The following is a 17,250-nucleotide window of genomic DNA, read 5'->3' as shown; positions in this document are numbered from 1 at the left end:
AATATTAATATGGAAACAAGGAAATCGTGGTCAGTTTGAAAGAAATTAGGATCTCCTTTTGTCTGAGGAATCACATATTAAATATTTCAAATTTCAAAGAAAAGGGGGAGAGGCTTCACAAAATGCCTGTTCCTTTGTTCTGTTATTATGGACGAAATTAAGTTTATTTCCTCAGTGGTATTGCTTTTGAAATTCATAAATTGCCGAATTTCTCGAATCTTCGCCCTCACTTTTATTAAATGGTTTGTTCAATTTAAACAAGAGTTTTCTCATCCGAAATTGGCATTTCATAGACATAATTTTCCTTCCAAATTAACAATGTCCTTCACCTCCTTAGGCTACAATCCTAGTAAGGTTTACTCTGAGGTAAACCCCACAGCGTTGCGTGGAGTTGACTCCTAGGAAAATAGGTTTTCAGAGTCGGGGCCCTTCCACACAGCCATACAACCCAGAATACCAAGGCAGAAAATCCCATATTATCTGAGTGTAAATTCAGTTAACCCAGTTCAAAGCAGATATTGTGAGATTTTCTGCCTTGATATTCTGGGATATAGGGCTTTGTGGAAGCCCCCCCCCCCCCCCCCCGCAATATATGCTCTGCACTGGGTAATCTGAGTCCCCACTGCCATATTTTCCCATTCAAAGCAGAAAATGTGGGATTTTATTCAGCTGTGTGGAAGGGGCCTCAGAGAAGCTTTTCCATCTGGTTTATCTGAAAACATAAATTAAAATGTCCTATTGTCTCAAGGGCACAATTTCTTCAATTTATTTATTTTTAATCCAAAAAGCTGAAGAAAGTAAGGCCACCCCGGTTCACTACGGCGCTTATTTAGATCTCATTAAGGCAATCTAATTAAGTAATATTATTGGCCTTGCCGAGGAAAATTATGTCAAAGGCCAGGTAGCCTTCACTACAATCGGATTCAGGGGCTTCCTCGCTCAGGTAGGAGACATTTTCAAGGGTTTTAAAATGCTCCCAAGGATTCAAGTGTAGGGCCCTTCCACGCAGGCAGAGAACCCAGAATATCAAGGCAGAAAATCCCACAATATCTAAATTCCAGTTCAAAGCAGAGAATATGGGGTTTTATTCAGCTGTGTGGAAAGGGCCTTCGGATTTTTTTAAATACACACCATTCGAAAGAAAATGGCGCTTAATACGAGATAATTTCACACGCAGGAGAACCCCAAATTTCTCGCAAATTGCCTACGGGACCTTCCCATCCAGCCCTATATCACAGAATATCAAGACAGGAAATCCCACATAATCTGGGTGTGGACTCAGATATCCCAGATCAAAGCAGATATTGTGGGATTTTCTGCCTTGATATTCTGGGATCTAGGGCTGGCTGGAAGGGCTTTCCCTCCACCCGGTATTAAAAAGTATTCGGATCTCTTATTAGTAGGCACCCTCCAAATCCTTCATATGTGAATCTACAATCCTGGAATCTAGATTGAGGGGTCTTTCCCCTCCCAAGGCTGTAAGTTTTCCTTACCGAGGGTTTTGCCACGCGTGAGGCTGTCCCAAACTTTGGGAGCGATTTTTCTCCACGGAAATATTCTCTGTTGATTCAGATCCGAGGAGGGGAGAGCAATCGGAAGACATTTCAAAGAGGTGTACATAATAAACAGACCTACCTGCAGATCCAGAATGCAGGCCCTTCCCTTTCCCCGAGAAGAATTAACAAAGAGGGGGGCTCCTTTCCTTCCACCCGCCCAGACCCAAGGAAGGAAGGGAGGGCAGAAAGCAAGCAAGGCAGGCTCCCTTCGGCCAAAACACCTCCCAGGCTCGGCTTCAGGGAAGGGAGCAGGGAATTACAAGCGCCCCCCCCCCCCCGGGTTAGGAAACCCCCCAGTCCCCAGCCGTGGCACATCCGGGTCCTTGGCTTCTGCGTCTCCCAGGTTTTCCCGCGCCTTTCATGTTTTTTCTTGGGCGGGGGAGGGGGTTGCCTTCCTCCTCGCGTCCTGGGCAAAGGCCCGCAACGAGACAGCGCGAGCCCTCCAAGGAAAGGGCTCTCTGGGGCGGAGCGAGACTCCCGAACAGAGCGCCGGAAAGTCCTCCAAGGGGGCCGCCATATTCCCCTCTCCAGGGCTCGCCATTTCACGCAGAGCGAGAGAGAGGGGGGGGGGCTCTCCGAAGTTCCTGCAAGGCTCCTTCCTCTCCAGGAACCCCTCTTGCCTTGCCCCCTCCCCTCCAAGGCCGCCTCTTCTTCCTTTTCCTCTTCCACCAAATGGAGCCTCCTTCCGCCCCCGAGCCTCAGCGATCACTGGCCACTGGCTCGCCCCGCGGCGGAGCCCTTCCTCCTCCTCCTCTTCTCCCCCGCTTTCCTTGCTTCCTTCCTTGGGCTCGGCGCTCTTTCTGGAAGGAAGCCCTGCTTCGGAAGGCTCTGCTTGAGGTCTCAGCCCCAGGGAGGGCGCGGAAGGAGAGGCGCGGAGCCGGCGCTGGAGGAAGAGGAGCGCCTGGGGCGGGAGGGAGGAAGGCGGGAGGGAGGGGGGCCTGGGCGAGGAACAGCCGCCGCTCAGCCTCCCCTCCCCCCGCGCCCGCCTCGGTTTAATCAATGGGGGTGCCGCTGCGCCTCTCTTAAGGAGGAACGGGTTGCAACCATCCCAGCGCCTCCTTCCTCTGCTTCGGAATCCGGCGCGCGAGGGCCCACCTTAATTCCCCCCTACGGACCTCCCTCGTTCTCTGACTCCCTCTCGGCCAATCAGCGCCGCGCCTGGCCTCGCTTGAATGGCTCTCGCTCTTTGTTTGCGGAGGACGCTCTCTCTCTCTCTCTTTCCTTCGGCTCGAGGAAGGGGAGGGGGGCAGCTGTTGGCGGCGGCGCCTCAGCCAATCAGCGCCCGTCTTGGGTCCAGGCTTGTTTCCGAAGCCGGGGAAGCCCTTCTCGGAGCGTCGCTGGGAAGAAACCGCCTCCGCGCCTTTGTTTCTGCCTCCGCTGCCCCCCCCCCTGCCCTCCCCCCGCCGCCCCTGCACCCGCACTGCCGTGTCATGCAGCTCAAGGCAGGCCCACGGCATTCTGTGGCTCTGCCCTGACCATATCATTGCAGTCCCAAAGTGCATTGTATGGCAGTGGAGACCCAACGAGGAAAGCGCCTCTGGTTGGTATTTCAAACGTCTGTGTCTTTTCAAAACTCAAAAAAGAAAGGCCTCATCCTGAAGTCCATCCAAGGTTGAACCGGGTCTCCTGCAGGGTGGCCTTCCAAGGCCTGCAATCAACCTCCTGCTTGGAAAGAGAGGAAAATGAAACTATATCGCCCCTCTTCCTTTTCCCTTCTTTCCCCAAACCAATCCCACCCAAGGACAAGCGGGTAGGTCAACCTCTCAATCTGATCTGGGAGCTGTTTGTGGTTGTTGCTTCCAAACTACCGCACTCAGACCAGTTAGTGGGGTTTTTAAAGTCTCATCTCTTTTGCTCTTTACCAATTAATAGATCAATTACAGAACTTTTAATTGTTTGAGCAGAATTAAGGCCTGAGCACAGTGGGGTCAGGCCTGTTGCCAGGATTTTGATTGGGGGGGGGGGGCTCAGGATCTACTCTAGCAAACCTTTTGTATCATTGTCCCAATATCCCTATGCATATGGGATATATTGAGCATGGTGATCAGATATGAATAAACATAACAGTTTAAATAATGTACCAGTAAGGCCTTCTCGAGGACCACCCTAGAATTTCGGGTGGGGGGCTGAAGCCCGTCAAGCTCTCTCTCTCTCCCCCCCCCCCCCCCCAATGGGCCTGAGTGAGGTTTACACCCAGGCAGGCCGGGCTAGCACTGAAGCCCAGTCAGGGAAAGCAAAGGTGGCGCCTCAGTAATAAATAATACAGCAGAGTCTTGCTTATCCAACCTTCACTCATCCAACATTCTGTATTATCCAACACAGTCCGTGATGAGAGAGAGAAAGAACCCTTGTCTGTTTTGGTGCCAAATTTGTAAATACAGTAATTACTACATAAAGTTAGAATAATAGAATCCTAGAGTTGGAAAAGACCACATGGGCCATGCAGTCCAATCCCCTCTGTGGTAGCCAAGAAGCAGGAAAATTGCATTCAAAGCACCCCAGACAGATGGCCACCCAGCCTCTGCTTAAAAGCCTCCAAAGAAGAAACCTCCACCACAATCCCGGGCAGAGAGTTCAACCGCTGAACAGCTTTTCCATCGATTTGTTGTAAAACAAAAAACCATACAGACAATTACATCAAAATAAACACATTCAACAATATAACACAACCTAATTTAACTTACAAACAAAATAACAACAACTAAAAGCATCATAAAATATCAAAATCCTGTTACAACACACTAAAATAATAAAACAATTTAAAACCCATATCATTTGTAGCTCCATCAGTAGAGGTTCAACAAACCAGTGGCTAGGATTACAAAATGAATGTGGCCAACTATCAAAGGGCTGGGCAAGGAATAGTGCAAACAGCTTATCATAGGTTACTTAGGGATTGGGCCTAGGGACTAATCATTCTTGAAAATTTGCTGGAACATACAGGTTTTCAGGTCCCTACAAAAGAATAGTGTGAGGGCACAGGTGGCTTTAGAAAAAATATGATTTTTTTTTTAAAAAAAAATCTGTTATAGAGAAGTGGAAACTTTATTATAGCCATGCTTTGAGAAATCATTGGAAGCATCCAATACCTTTGAAGAAGACCAGCATTTATTGAATTTCGGCTTGTTTATTGACTAAAATGTTAGTAAATGAACAGTGTTCCCTCATTTGCTTTCGTCATTACATTTTACACTGGTTTTATTTAATTATGGAGTCTACAAAATGTATGTTCACAGGAGACAAAATTGTAGAAAATGTAGGGCTTGCTTTTTCAGACATCTAAGTATGTTTATTCATTAGTTTTAAGAAATATGTCCTACCACCCAAAGTAGCTCAATTCCAGAGTAGAGGAGTCAAGAAAACAATCCTAAATAATCTTCTGTTCTCTTACCTTTGGGACAAACTGCCTATGTCAGTATATTACTCCAGGAAATAATTTGTAAAGATCCTATGGCTTTTAAACATCACATTATTAAATAAAATCAGTATTAGGAACCTCTTGTTCCTTAAAATCAGATTGTAGATTTCAAATTCCTAATTTAAAGTCGGTGTGTTGATGGCAAACAGAGAAAACAACATTTTTTCCAAGAATAAAAGAAAGCACACAATTTCTGTCCTGATTTTACTTGAAATCACAATACTGGTTTGGGTGAATGCCAAAATGTTATTTGATAGCAACAAAGGACCCTATGCTTGGGTTGCTGTGAGTTTTGTGGGCTGTCTGGCCATGTTCCAGAAGCATTCTCTCCTGATATTTTGCCCACATCTATGGAAGGCATCCTCAGAGGTTGTGAGATCTGTTGAAAACTAGGCAAGTGGGGCTTATATATCTGTGAAATGTCCAGGGTGGGAGAAGAACTCTTGTCTGCTTGAGGCAACTGTGAATGTTGTAATTGGCCATCTTGATTAGCACTGAATAACCTTGTGGCTTCAAAGCCTGGCTGCTTTCTGCCTGGGGGTATCCTTTGTCGGAGGTGATTCGCTGACCCCGATTGATTCTTGTCTGGAGTTCCCCTGTTTTTTTTTTAAATGTTGCTCTTCATTTACTGTCCTGATTTTAGAGTTTTTTTAAATACTGGTAGCCAGATTTTGTTCATTTTATGGTCTCCTCCTTTCTGTTAAAATTGTCCATATGCTTGTGGATTTAAATGGCTTCTGTATGGCTGTGATCAAAAAGGGATTCTAGGTAAACATGTTTTCGGATAGCTTTCCAATGCATATTGTTCACACATCCCTGGAACTCAATCCTATTAAATTTATGGAATGTATTTTTGAATGGACATGTATAGGACTGCACTGCTTTTTTGAACAGTAGATTTCAGAGTGTAATTTCCGTCTGATAAAAACTTCAGCAGGGAGGGGGAGTCCCAAAAAAGAGTATATTGAAACATCCTAACTAATCATCTTTTAATTAGAACTGGGTTTTGCTTTTTAATGATCCCCAGAAGCAGGTCTTCCAGCCATTCCAAGACCTACTTCCTGCAAGCATCTTATTCAGAATCGCAAAGAAAAGACAGGTTTGATGTTGCGGAGTGAAATTGACTCAGTGTTGTCATCTGTCAATAAGCGGCATGGGGGACCGCCTTCCTTAAATCCGTTCACATGACTGTACTTACTGCCTTTCCGAGCATTCTCTTGGGGTAATCATTCCTGATTCAGATTTTTCCTTGCATAAGGCACTGCGGAATTCACCCTGGGAGCAAATGTGGGGCATGTGATGTGAGGAAGTCAACCACACATTGCAGAAAGCTTTTATTCCATCCAAGCACTTTGGGTAGAAGGGAATTGGGTCATGGCATTGTCATCTCTTGGTGTCAATCCAGACCAATACCCACAGTATGGGACATTCACACAGTCTGGGGACACCATTCCTAGTGCCTGGCGAGGGATAATGGTTTGCCTTAAGGAGCAAATCTGGCACATGAGGGGTGGTAGTGGAGATAACTGAAACACAGCAAATTGTCAGTTATTATTGTGCATTTGTTGTTGTTGGGGGATTCTGCAGAGCGGATACTTACAATTTTTTTGCCTCAGGCACTAAAATACCTTGGGTTGTCTCTGAGTACATTTGCTTAACATCTGCTGCAGAGTTCCAGCATTGCCTTATATGTGCGAGATACACACCAGATACTGTTGGCTGTACATCCTAAAATCCACATAGCAGCTGCCTCTCATTTTAGCAATGGAGCACTGGGACTGGGAAAACAACTCCAGACACTTGGTCACTCAGGAGCTTAACTATTGGCCGAGGGTGCCTGAGTATTTAAATCTTTTCTTAGTTCTGCATAGGGCTTGTCCTTAAATATTTGGTGCTCACTTCTTGGAATTTGAAATATTTTCCCAGCCCTGCAAACTGCTTGGGCTTCTCTCTAAAACAGAGCACTGGCAAATCTGTCACAGTTTAAGGTAGAAGTCCTATCTCCATTTTCCCTCTAAGAAGGAGAAATGAAGAGGGTTATTTTTTGACTTGGTGCCTTCCTAAGGTGTCAGAGCACAATTGGAAGAAATTGGGGAACGGTAGGTGAAATATTGCACAATTATTAATATAACTTCTTGTAGTTTTGGAAAAAAGAAAAGTCTGGAGAAATTAAATATTTGGACTGTTCAATGGAGATCTTGTGTGGATATTCTAGGAGCTGCAGTCCCCAAAAGTAACTTTTCCTAACTTTTGATAGCAGGTTACTGCATAGTTCCTGACTCTTTGAGATCATAGGTGCTCTTCAGTATGAATGAGACATCACAAACCTCCTTTGGCACATGCCATTTAATTTTTCAAGTCTCCTCTCATTCCAGTTCTGTATTTTCAGGCCTGATTTAATGGGCCGTTCAGAAAAAAGTTACCAAAGCCAGCCATCTGAAATATCCCAGAATATTTCCTTTTTACACAATGGCTGTCAGTTTTAATTTTACAAGCAAAAAAACAACATTTCCAATCTGAGCGTATTCAAATTGGTTGGCTTCTTATTTATTTAAAATAAGGCAAGTACTTTGTTTGACTTCCTAATATTGTCCTGAGAGACTGAAAATGAACACATTTTAAATGCTGCTCAGCTTTTATTTTGCATGCATATCTATGTCAAGAGACTTGATTTTTTAAAAAGCATCTTATTCCAGTTCAGTTTTCTTTAATTTCCTTTTTTTTTCTTTCCTGATTTCCATGCACTGCTACAATCATGTTGCAATCTTTGGGTTGAGCAAGAGCTCTTTAGACTAGACCCAACCTAACCTATTTGCATGGAAATGAATCTTAAAAGCAATTAAAAAGATCCTGTTTGACAAACTCCACCCTCACCTTTGTTAAATCTAGGGTGGGAGGGAGCTGTTCAGAGCAAAAGAACAGCTGCACTGAGTCAGCCCAAGAGGCCACTAAGCCTGGTATCATATCTCTGACAGTGGCAAGATCCAGATGCCTCAGGAAATGTATGTAAGTACACAACATAGTAACCAAGTCATCCTTTTTTTTAAAAAAACCTATTCATTCTCAGGGCTGGTTTGGATAATAATTTCCCCTGCTTGTTCAAGCAGTGCTTGCCTTACACTATTGGTAGTGGCATCCCTAATCTATAGGAAATTAAAACAATTTTCCCCAACCAGTTTATTGTGTGTGAATAATAATCTCTCAGCAATGCCTGGGTTTTTTAGGTATTGTGATTTTTACTTATCTGAAGAGTGAAGGATCAAGGATCTAGGTTACATCAATAACAGTATAAGTGTCTAGATTGGTGGTTCTCAACCTATGGGTCCTCAGATGTTTTGGTCTTCAACTCCCAGGAATCCTAACAGCTGGTAAACTGGCTGGGATTTCTGGGAATTGTAGACCAAAACACCTAGGGACCCACAGGTTGAGAACCACTCTTCTAGATCAAGGGAAGGCACAGACCTACTCTGTTCTGCCTTGGTCAGATTTCAGTTGGAATATTGTGTCCAGTTCTAGTCACCACAATTCAAGAAGGATATTGACAAGCTAGAACATGAACGGTAACCCAAATGATTCAAACATTTTGAAACTAAGCCCTATGAGGAATGACCTAGGGAGCTGAGTATGTTTAGCTTGGAGAGAAGTCCAAAGCAGTTTGATATCAATGTTTAAATATTTGAGAGGGTTTCTCATTGAGAAGGTTCATGCTACTGCTCTAGACTCAAGAGCATGGTGCAATGGATTCGAATTGCTGGAAAAGTGATTCTACACATTTTATGACTCAGAACATGCGGGGTTTAAAATAGAACCTGGATGGCCATCTGTCAGGAGTACTTTCATGCTGTGACAGGGGGGTTGGACGGGAGAGCCCTTGGGATCTTTTCTAGCTGTACGATTCCATAAAGAAACCTATACAAGAATTTGAGGGCTGTAGGAGCTGGTTCTGCACTTTATTCACCTCTAGGTATATTGACTGTTTTCTGCAAACTTTACATTTTCTACACCTGTAATATACGTGTTTTTAGTGTGTAAATAAAACAAATATAAAGTGTGTCTAGAATGTATTTCAAGAGTAAAGTCTCTCTTTACCTCTTTCCTAGGGCCCTTCCACACAGTCCTATATCCCAGAATATTAAGGCAGAAAACCACACATTATCTGAGAGTGGGGTCAGATAACCCAATTCAAAGCAGATATTGTGGGATTTTCAGCCTTGATATTCTGGGATATAGGGCTGTGTGGAAGGGCCCCTGGTCTTCATTACAAGTGAGAGAAAATCTCAAATGCTTTTCTACTGCCAGTTTGTCTTTACTCATATCAAGCCAAAGCTTGGAGAAGTTAATTTTTGAGTTGTAGATCCCCAAATCTTCTAGCCAGCATGGCCTTTGGCCTTTCATAGAACCAGCTTTAAACTTTTTGCAAGCTTGTCATTAGCAGCTCCAAGAGTTTGAATCTGTATGCTGCTTCCAGTTCTGGGGACACCTTCACCTATACAGCAAAGCCAGCCTTCTTTCCTTGCTCATATTCTTACTCTTCCCCTCGATGAATCTGCCTTACCCTTTTCTAACCCTGTTTATGGTTTTCAGCAAAGGCTTGTTAAACTTTGTGGCTGAATGATGTAGCATGTCTGAAGTGCAATAAAGAGCAAACCCGTGTCTCCTTTTTGGTGTGGCTAGGCTATATGTGTTCACCAATCTGTCTTGAATTTTATGGGGTTTATTTACAGGTAAATATAGTGTAAGGTTGACCAATACCTCATTGAGACCAAGGTTAACAATTCATTTTGGAAGCAAGTAGGCACACCCCCAAATAGATTACTTCTCTGGTCCTCATGGTCCAGCTTTCAGGAGTCAGGGAAGACTGCTGTATTGTCGAAGGCTTTCATGGCTGAAATCACTGGGTTGTTGTGAGTTTTCCAGGCTGTATGGCCATGTTTCAGAAGCATTCTCTCCTGATATTTCACCTGCATCTATGGCAGGCAATCTCTGAAGGTGCCTACCATAGATGCAGGAAAAAACGTCAGGGGAGAATGCTTCTGGAACATGGCCATACAGGCCAGAGAACTCACAACAACTCGGAAGACTGTTGCGTGTTGTGAGCTCCTGCGGTTAGCCCCATCTTCTGCCAACCTAGCAGTTCAAAAACACACAAATGTGAGTAGATCAATAGGTACCACCTCGGCGGGAAGGTAACAGCGCCTCATACAGTCATGCTGGCCACATGACTTTGGAGGTGTCTATGGCTTAGCCCTTATTATTTGAATCTTGCACTTTCCAATGGCCCCTTTTAGGAAGCTTTGCATTTACTTGAACCCGAACCCAGCATCGACTTTATCTCAGCCACAAGATTGTTTTGTGATTATATTTGCAACTGTTTAAGTTTTTTATTTGATTGATTTGATTGTGTTTTTTTCTCTGTATTTTAGGCTTGTCCCCTTGTACGCCGTCCTGAGTCCCTTTGGGGAGATGGTGGCGGGGGCATAAAAATAAAGTTATTATTAATAATACTATGTGAATAAATTGTCAACATTTGCTTGAGAAATGGAGATGAGCACCAACCCCCAGAGTCAGACATGACTGGACCTAATGTCAGGGGAAAACCTTTACCTTAACTACTTTCTGTGATGCCTTCAAGCTTGCAAATTGTGTGTGAGGGAGGTTTTAAATGATGCTAGTAGAGCATTTCCTCTCAGATATTCGGACAGTTTTAGGAGACCATTTGAAGTGTCCTCAACAGGTTGGGCACATTATTGGCATAGTTATGCAGAGAGTTTCTTAATAATCCACCCACCTTGGTAGCTTTTCAAGGAGGAGGGTTTTGTGTGGTTTAAATTCTAAATTCAAACTCAATTTGGGACATACTTGCCCTTTTGAACTTTTGCAATGGGACGTTAAGGACTTTCCGCAGACAGCTGTCTTTAGTAACAACTTCAGTTCAGCAAAATATGGAACAAATAAGTGGAGCATTCACAAGAGGCAAAGTGATGATAAATGGTAACACCCATTTAAAAAAAAGAAAATGTGTGTGTGTTTTATTTTGTTTTAAAAAGAACCAGCACCACAATAGGGTCATTAAAACATAAATCCAAATTGCACTACTGTTTTGACCGCTGCTGGGCTCGTTACCAGACAGATGCAACATCCCAATTGTAGTAGGCTTTTGCAGTATCAATTTACCCAAGGCCAGTCATTGTATAAGGCAGCAAGGGGGGGGGGGGGGGATTGCTTGGCGAACGCAGGGCTCCTTCAGGTTTTGAGTGTGAAAGCTACAGAACATCTGCTCCACGTGTGGTCTCTTACAGTTTCTTCCTGTTCCTTGCCTCATTCTTCCTTCCAGGCTTCTTCCCTCCCCAGTCTTCACTCTGTTCCTGGCTCTTCCCCTAACCTTGGTTTGATTTACAGCTACTTTGGCTTGCTGTCTCTGATTCTGATCTCCCGGCTTCTGACCAAAGGAAGACATGGCTCCTGGCTTGGCTTTTCCCTTTAGTTGCACATTCAGCCTTGCCCTGCCCTCCCTGGCTTTCATTCCTCACAGACTCACTGCTGCGCCCAGCCATGCCTCGGGCTAGGTCTGACACAAGGACAGCGCTGTCTTGCTTCAGGAAGCAAGAACTCTCTGTTGTTGTGTCAGGCCAAGAGTCATGCAGGCCAGCATTTTGTTTCCAGCAGCCAGAGCTTGGAAATGGTCTCGCTTTTTGCTGCAACTTCCAAACTCTGCCAGATGTTGTACAGGCAGAAAGATTCTGGGAGATGTAGTGTAAAACCAGGAACATTTTCAGGCTTCCCCTATACTGACCAGCCAAGGTTTTTTTTTTTTTGTCAGGAAGGACTTAAGGAACTGCAAGTTGCTTCTGGTGTGAGAGAATTGGCCGTATGCAAGGACGTTGTCCAGAGGACGCACAGATGTTTTCCCATCCCATGGGAAGTTGCTCTCATGTCCCCACATGAGAAGGTAGAGCTGACAGATGGGAGCTTATCCCGCTCGCCGGATTCGAACCATCAACCTTTCGGTCAACAGCCCTGCTGGCACAAGGGTTCAACCCACTGCGCCACCAGGGGCTCCAGCCAGGTGAATCTAGGGGTGCAATCTACAATGTAGAAATAATGAAGTGTGGTGCCACTTTAAACTGCCATTGCTCAATTATATGCCATTGTATGAGTTGCAGTTTTTCAAGGTTTTTAGCTTTCTCTGCCAAAGGGGTTTTGGTGTCCCATCAAACTACAACTCCCAGGTTTCCATTGCATAGCACTGAGCTATGGCAATTAAAGTGACATCAAATTGTAAATTCTATAATGTAGATAAAATTTGCTGAATGCAGATATCTTCAGTAAATTAAGCTCTAGCTACACTGACCATTTGATGCAGTTTCAAACTAGTATTGAAGAAAGTGGTTTTGTTATGCAGACAATTACATAAGAAGTCCTGGAACCAGTTTGAGGCCCAGATGGTGATTGCACAAACTGGAGAGCACCAATGAACATTAAATACTTCCTTTCTTGTGCTTTTGTGGGAGGGGTTGTCTGGCCACTGCAGCTTGAAGCTAGTTTCATCACTTGCTTGAGGGCATTTGGTTGGGAAGGATGCTCTGTGAGATAAGTAGCAAAACCAAAATGGGTATTTGGGAACAATGCTAAAGTTTTGCTTTGAGTCATAAAGGCTGTGTTGATTGAGGGACTATGGAAGTTACAAGACGGCTGGAGAACAATGCAACTGCATATAAGGTCTGATCAAACCTTATGTTCATTTTAACCTGCTTTCATGCACTGCTTTGGGGGAAAAACAGAGACCATGATAAATGCTGACTTACAATATTTTGAAAGTCATATAGATTTTTTAAAGCACCACCCATATTGGAGGGGATGCAAAATACATGGTTCATTTATCCACATGTACTGGGACTGCTGATGAGCTCAAGAGCTGTGTTTGAGGTTATATGTGCCAACAAATGACTCCATCAAATCCAGTGTATATTCTGGGAAACCATTTTAAGGTTATTCCATATTTATTCACAGCTGGTCTGATAGAAATTGCTACCTTTTGTTTCCTCATCAAAAATGCCCCAGATTGGAGTATATTGTGCTGGGCTGACTGGACACAATCTGGCTGCTGGCTTCACCAGAGAAGCAAGCACACCTTTTTCTGAGCTATTTCCAGTTCTGCATTACCCCTTTTGAAATGTGATATGCAGAAGTGAGCACTATTCTCAGTGTGTCCACAGCGCAACACAGATTTGCATGCTGGCATTATGAGGCTTGCCTTGTTATTCTTAATCTCTTTCCTGAATAATTTCTAACACTGAATTTACTTAATGCATTTTCAGCTTAAAATGTTAATCCTTGCAGGGTCCCAATCATTGAAAAGATGCTGAATTGTTTCAGAGAAATTTACAGAAATTTACTGTGATGACAGATAAGAGTTTCTGAAGTGTACACTGACAAATAACCTGGCCCACAGGTTCCACTGCGTTTTAGGAATTTTATAATTTCCAAATTTTTATAATTTTATCAATGAGATTTTTATGCACTGTTGATTATACTTATGTCATTATATTTATACTTATGTATTGTTGTCTGCATGTGGCACTTGGAATGCTTCTGTGAGCCGCCCCAAGTCCCTTTGGGGAGATAGTGGGGGGTTACAAATAAAGATGATTAGGTTGATTATTATTATTACTACTACTACTACTACTACTACTACTATTACACATATAAGGCAAATAGATAAATACATGAAAACCAGATTATTAAATATATGCTATGATCTAAGCATAGAATAAACAGAATATTTATTTATTTATTACACACCACAAATGAACTGCAGGCTGAGCCTAAAACTAACAGCAGCATCCAGTGCAGACATGGGCAAACTTCAGCCCTCCAGGTGTTTTGAACCTCAGCTCCTACTATCCTTAACAGCCTACTGGAGGACAGACATTTGCCCATGCCTGATCCAGTGACAATCAGAAAAATGTTTTCTTTAAGCTGATCTTGCCCCATTTTGGACAGCTGGGGGATACCTTGGAGTTTGTTGGAAAATACAGAGTATCTGGGACATTGGGGTTGCCTGAACATTGGGATCAGGTTTGATTCAGAGCAATCTGCTGTCCACACTGGTGCGATCATGCTTTTCCTGTGCTCATCAGTGCAGGGAAAGTGTGTGGATTCTGTCCATGTTGTTACATCTCCAATGCTACAACACAGAGTGCACAGAATACCCATAAAATCAGCAAGGATATCACTCCCCTCCTCCTTGATGGTCACGTGGGTACTCCATTTTTATCATCAGCACAGACACCAGGGACAGGAGCCCCTTTGGAGCTCTCTGGACAGTTAGAAGTGACAGTGGTGGGAAAATGGAGGAGTGAGATGTGGGCTGCCCCAGAGGAGTGGATGTGCTTCTGGGTTATCTATACACTGCACTGGGCAACGGTATATTTATACTGGGTTGAACTACCTAGTGTAGATTATCACTGTGAATGTCAACAGATAGCTTCTGTGATGCTTACACTGGGGAAATTTGAAGTCTTCAATGAACTTCAACATGGGAGAAATGTAAGGAAGAGAGTTCTAAAGGAAGATCGTGGTTTCCCTAGAGCAGAGCTTTTCAAACATTTCATGTTGGTGACACACCTTTTAGACATGCATCATTTCATGACACAGCAATTCAGTTTTATTAGCAAACTAGAGGAAAAACAAACCCCTTATAAGAGGTACAGACACATAGATAAATTGTAATAACAAAATATATGAGTACACAACATGAAAATCTTTCCTTGATATTTTTTTCAAATATATGATTTGTGGTGTTATTTATTTGTTGTCGTTTCTGACTCTTCGTGACCTCATGGACGATCCATTGCCACCTCCAGCTCCTTCAAGGTAAAGCCAGTCACTTCAAGGATACCTCTTCCTTTTTTCTTTCTGTTTTCCTGTCTTCTCATGATGTGGCCAAAGTACTTCATCTTCTCTGTTGAGGGACACTGTTGTCTATGTTACACAACCTGTGCTGGGTCACCCAAACTAACCTGCTGGATTTGGCTGTTGTGGAGAACACCATTCTCCAAAAGCATGATGGCACCGTACCCTTGAAGCAAAATTCAACTACCAGTCCAGTTGGACTTTCAACATGGAATGAGGAGGCAATACTATCTTGTCTTGCCTCAGATAGAAAATTGTTCTGGTCCAGTTCTGGGGAGCCATATGTGGAAAAAAATAAATCAGTACCTTAATTTATTTATTATTTATTTATTATTTGCATTTGTTAACCGCCACTCTCAGCCCGAAGGCGACTCGTGGCGGTGTACAGAACATAGAACATAGAGACAACAGTTACAGTAAATTCAGGGTCATAACACACATCTTACTAACACACAGATAATTAAGCTAAAAATCCGCTTCGTCTTGTTTGGGTCATAATCAGTCTCGTAGTCATAGTCCATTCCGGTGGTCATTCCAAAGCATAGCACTAATTGAAGGCCTTTTCAAAGAGCCAGGTTTTCAGGCCCTTGCGGAAGGCCATGAGGGAAGGCGCCTGTCTAATTTCAGCGGGGAGGGAGTTCCACAGCCGGGGGGCCACCACCGAGAAGGCCCGCTCTCTAGTACTCGCCAAGCGTGCCTGTGAGGCAGGCGGGACCACGAGAAGGGCCTCCCCGGATGATCTCAAGGTCCTCGTGGGCTCGTAGGCCGAGATGCGGTACTCAAGGTATTTTGGGCCGGAACCGTTTAGGGCTTTGTAGGTTAGCACCAGCACCTTGAATTGGGCCCGGTAGCTGATCGGCAGCCAGTGGAGCTGGGACAGCAAGGGCGTTGTGCGCTCCCTGCGACCCGCTCCGGTTAACAACATGGCTGCCGCGCGCTGGACTAGCTGGAGCTTCCGGGCCGTCTTCAAGGGCAGCCCCACGTAGAGAGCGTTGCAGTAGTCGAGGCGGGATGTGACCAAAGCGTGTACCACCGTGGCCAAGTCAGACTTCCCAAGATACGGGCGCAGCTGGCGCACGAGCCGAAGCTGTGCAAATGCTCCCCTGGTCACCGCTGAAACCTGGGGATCCAGGCTCAGCGATGAGTCCAGGGTCACACCCAAGCTGCGAACCTGCGCCTTCAAGGGGAGTGCGACCCCGTCCAGCACAGGCTGTAACCCTATACCCTGTTCGGCCTTGCGACTGACCAGGAGTACCTCTGTCTTGTCTGGATTTAATTTCAGTTTGTTCGCCCTCATCCAGACCGTCACAGCGGCCAGGCACCGGTTCAGGACTTCGACAGCCTCCTTAGTAGCAGGTGGGAAGGAGTGACAGAGTTGGACGTCATCTGCGTACAGGTGACACCGCACCCCGAAACTCCGGATGATCTCACCCAGCGGCTTCATGTAGATGTTAAACAGCATGGGGGACAGTATGGAGCCCTGAGGAACACCACAGGTCAAAGGCTGTGGTGTTGAACAGGAGTCCCCCAATAACACCTTCTGGGTACGACCCTCCAGAAATGACTGGAGCCACCGCAAAGCGGTGCCCCCAAGGCCCATCTCTGCAAGGCGTCCCAGAAGAATACCGTGGTCGATGGTATCGAAGGCCGCTGAGAGGTCCAGAAGCACCAACAGGGACACACTCCCCCTGTCTAGCTCCCGGCGGAGATCATCCACTAAGGCGACCAAGACCGTCTCGGTACCATGTCCCGGTCTGAAGCCAGACTGTGCCGGATCCAGATAATCCGTGTCTCTCAAGAATACCTGGAGTTGTGAGGCCACCACGCTTTCCATGACTTTGCCCAAGAAGGGAAGATTGGAAACAGGCCGAAAGTTGTCAAATTTAGTGGGGTCCAGTGATGGTTTCTTCAACAGCGGCTTTATAATAGCCTGTTTTAGGCTCGCTGGAATCGTGCCTTCCCGAAGGGAGGCATTAACCACCACCGTTACCCACTCAGCCAATCCCCCTCTGGCCTCTTTCAAAAGCCAGGATGGGCAGGGGTCTAGGATGGACGTGGTAGGCCTCATTCCTCCAAGTATCTTGTCCACATCCTCGGGTTTCACAAACTGAAAAGAATCCATCAAAATAGGGCAAGCAGGTGCTTGTGTCACATCCACAGAGACTGCATTTAATGTGGCGTCCAGTCCAGAACGGATCAAAGCGACTTTGTCTGCAAAGAACCGAGCAAATGCTTCACAGCGCGTGTCCGAGTTGTCAGGGCTCCCACCTGAGGTAGGGGGAGTTAAAAGACCTCTGACAATCCGAAACAGCTCCGCCGGACGGTTTTTTGCAGACGCAATAGTAGCCGCAAAGAAAGTTT

The 17,250-nt window shown here is 45.0% G+C and overlaps 1 long non-coding RNA gene across 8 annotated transcripts in view; it reads left to right on the top strand.

The window, feature by feature from the left end:
• Positions 1-901: 901 nt before the first annotated feature.
• Positions 902-17,250, top strand: part of LOC137096076 (uncharacterized) — a 37,236-nt gene continuing 20,887 nt past the window's right edge. For 2 of the 8 annotated variants that reach the window (XR_010909242.1, XR_010909239.1), the window contains exon 1: positions 2,967-3,096. This is a non-coding gene — a long non-coding RNA (uncharacterized lncRNA). Of the gene's footprint in view, positions 944-2,966; positions 3,097-6,718; positions 7,078-7,702; positions 7,981-11,794; positions 12,041-17,250 lie in introns of those variants that run through there. The other 6 variants (XR_010909237.1, XR_010909236.1, XR_010909241.1 and 3 more) reach the window with 6 other exon arrangements.

This window comes from Anolis sagrei, chromosome 2 (assembly GCF_037176765.1).
Source record: "Anolis sagrei isolate rAnoSag1 chromosome 2, rAnoSag1.mat, whole genome shotgun sequence".
NCBI classification, from domain to species: Eukaryota; Metazoa; Chordata; class Lepidosauria; order Squamata; family Dactyloidae; genus Anolis; species Anolis sagrei.
Note: the sequence above shows the minus strand (reverse complement) of the source record. Positions and strands in the feature narration are given on the sequence as shown.